The sequence below is a fragment of the Amblyomma maculatum genome, chromosome 1, assembly GCF_055883805.1.
Source record: "Amblyomma maculatum isolate TAMU_Amacu chromosome 1, ASM5588380v1, whole genome shotgun sequence".
Classification (NCBI taxonomy): domain Eukaryota; kingdom Metazoa; phylum Arthropoda; class Arachnida; order Ixodida; family Ixodidae; genus Amblyomma; species Amblyomma maculatum.
In genome coordinates, this window is record NC_139344.1 from 353,985,006 (window position 1) to 353,988,508 (window position 3,503).

Here is a 3,503-nt window from a genome sequence, read left to right on the forward strand (position 1 = left end):
GCGCTCAACACTAATAAATATTTTTTTTTATAAATAAAGTGACGCTGCTATATGAATAGCTTTTTTAAACTCAGATCATTCATTCCTTGTCGGGTGTGCCCCATATATCCGAACCGAGCTGATTTATTATTTCCAGCTTATTAGAGTTTAAGCTCTACTACCCGGTGTTCAAATTCACTATTCGTATCGCTGGAACCAAATGGTCTTGACCTAATCAAGTGTAGGTGTCCACCGAAAAGGTAGACTGATATTGCGTAAAAATCGCGGAATGAAAATGGCGCGTTAACGGCGCTATCACGCCTACTCTTACGACGAAGCCAGATCATTCCCCTAATTCACCGTCACCAGTGTACAACCTTGTTACGTCATACATAAGCGTGCTTAGCAGTGTTTTTGCTCGTATAATTAGTTTAAAGCTACGCTTGAACTTCGCCATTTTTATGTGGCCCCAAAGTGCTGCGTTTAGTGAATGTTAATTAAAGTAGCACTTGTTACGTATTTACCTCTTTTTTTTTTCTTTTCCACAGTTCGGGCATGAACTCCTTTTGTTTCATTGGTACGTTTAAATACCTGACGCATGTTCAAAATTTCCGCTTTCTTTGGTTATTTCAACTCATTATTGAACGTTTACTACGAAGTAGCAGTAGTAGTAGTAGTAGTAGTAGTAGTAGTAATGCACTTTATTCAGGACTCACCTATTCCTCCCACTTATTGTTAATAAAGTTTTATCAGCCTCAGCCTCCTAGAAAATCAAAGCGAACCTTGGGAGAAGTTAGATAATTGCCTCTAATGCCCTTGTACGCGCTACTCGTACCAGCTACTTTAAGTATTATTATTCTACTTTTACGATCTTGCTCAATACACTGCGGGCGACTGGTAATATATGAACAATATTCATGACCATGTGACCAATCTCTCAGCATGATCATTTTGCTGATAAATTGTTGGCACTCTGACTTACACCTAAATGTCCAAGGATTAGGTGATTATCATTCCTCTACTAAACTCCTACCTCCATAGACGATGTGTAGCGGAGACCTTTAATGCCCATCCTATGCTGAACCCGATAGACCGATCTCTTTTGCTATCCTGCGACCGCTTCTGTTTCCGGAGGCGTCTGCTATAGAAAACCTCCTTCAGCAGCTCGCTTTGGTTTTGTATTCTGGGGTCGTTTTTCTCTTGGGAGCTTCTTCGCTTGAACACAGCAGCCGGAATATGTACTCCGTCACTCAAAACTCCCTTTCAGAAACCGATCGGCTCCCATTCTAAATATTCCTGAATTCCTTTCAGCTCACGCGAAAAATACATCTGTTGTCAAATCGTCCAATATACTCTGCTCTTAAAGCATTCGTCTCATAATCAGTCACAGGAACCGATCTATTATTAATTTAATCTGCCGTCCTTCACTCGAACCTTTCTTTGAAAAACGCTCTTGAGTATATGCCACTCCTGACTTGGTCATATCTCCGCAGTGGTAACACTCCATTCATCTTATTAGAACGACGACTAAGCTGATTTAAACGGTCCCGAGTTAGATTTCCGCCTCTACCAACTCCTGCCCCCCTGCCAACTCGGTCATATATCGTATACGGTCTCGTGATGTCACAAAGCCTGCCGACAATCCGGTGCGACCTGCCAGAGGCATGCCAGTTATTTCTCGCTCATGCCGATAACTACTACAATGCCGACGCTGCGTTTTCCGCTGAACGGTAGCCTTAACTATCGCATTAAGAAAAGTGTGCATTCATGTGCGCGAGCACTGAATGATACTAATGCGAGAAAGCATGCTTCCTCTTCCTCCGCATAACACCTTCCCCTCCTCCCATTATGACCTGCCGCAGTTGTTCAGAGGCTAGGGTCCTCGGCTCAACAGAATGTTTTCACTTCCGCCATGTAACACCGACGATCTATCCTCGTACCTATACAACTTGCCGGCCACGTTACAAGTACGATAGCGTTAAATGCCCACTTTTCCAGATTCTTCGCCGGTGTTGCCAACGTCCCCGCCATTCGTATTGTCGGCGACAATTCAAGGGCATGACTCTAGCAGCTAGTAGCTGGCGATTGACATGACCATGCACAAATTTGTGATCGGGTTGTATGACGTCACATGGCATGGGCGAGTTGGCAGGCACTGGCAACTCGGGCTTCGCCTTTTAGATAGGAGGGTGAGGTCGGAATCCACCTTTACAGGACCTTTGGATACAGTGTTATACACGCTGCCAGGCAGGCATGCTTTTAGGGCTTGGTTAAAGGACAACCCCGGTGCTTGTTTTTTTTTTTTTTTTTTATCACTTCGAGTTATTGGCTGCATTACATTTCTGGATGTGTCTTGACTCCGATACAAAAAAAAAAAAAACCGTTTTTCAAAATTCCAAGTAGAACTATTTTTAAATGTATAGGAACAGCAAATCAGAACCGAAACTGGTTTCATGGTCAGAAACGACGTTCCCGTTGACGAAACAGCGACGTCACATACAGTATTGGAAATTCCCAATTTGGTAGAATGCGTCAGGCCGCAGAAGAAAACACCACAGTAAAATTTCTGCTAGAATACGCAACTGTCGAAAAATTAAAGAGGGACTTTGTATATATTTCGCGTGGACTAGCTGTCACATAACCTAGTGGCTCACAAGTGTGTGCTAATAATGTATGAAATAATTGCGGTAAAAATCAAGAAATTAGCGATTAATTGAGCCGCAAAGTGTGTCTATGGGAATTATGATTTATTTACTGTGTAAAAAACTCTCAAAGTATTCATGCGAGCGTGAGTACGTCATTTTCCGCCTTGAGCATCCTTACGTTTAAGCAAGAAATGCTTTTCGGGCGAACTCGGGCGAACATTGGTCGGAGGAGGAGGAAAGGCCGGGTGGTTAACCGGTAGAAAAAACCGGTTTGCTACCCTGCACTGGGGAGAAGGGGTTGAGTGGACATAAAAGTGATGGGTAAGAGAGATATGGATGGGTAAGAGAGGGATGGGCGAAGTCAGTATAGTTACATCACGGCCATATCACATCACATCACGTTACAGTCATATCATGTCACATCACAGCAAAATCACAGCCTATCAATCAGGCCCGTGGTTTTCATAAAGCGGAGCACTGCCTGAGAGGCCTTCACCGCCGACGATCGCCGCGGCCAGTTACCTAGAATCTTGATTTCAGGCACTAGGCGTCCATCCAGACGCTCCAGCACACGGCAGAGACACTGTCTTTCCGCACTGTATATGGGGCACTCACAAAGAATGTGGCATATAGTCCCATCGCAACCGCAGGTTGCACATGCAGGACTATTGTAGCCATACCTATCACTAACGAATAAGAGTTTGTGAACGCTACACCAACCCATAAGCGGCACAGCTAAACTGCTTCACGTCGGAGTAGGCCGGGTGGAAGCCGGAATAACATTGGTCGGGAAACGCGTAGAACCTGACGGAGAACGTTTACGTCGAAGAGGAAGGCGGGCTTGAAGCGAACTATGCAAACAGGCTTAGGTTTTCGATG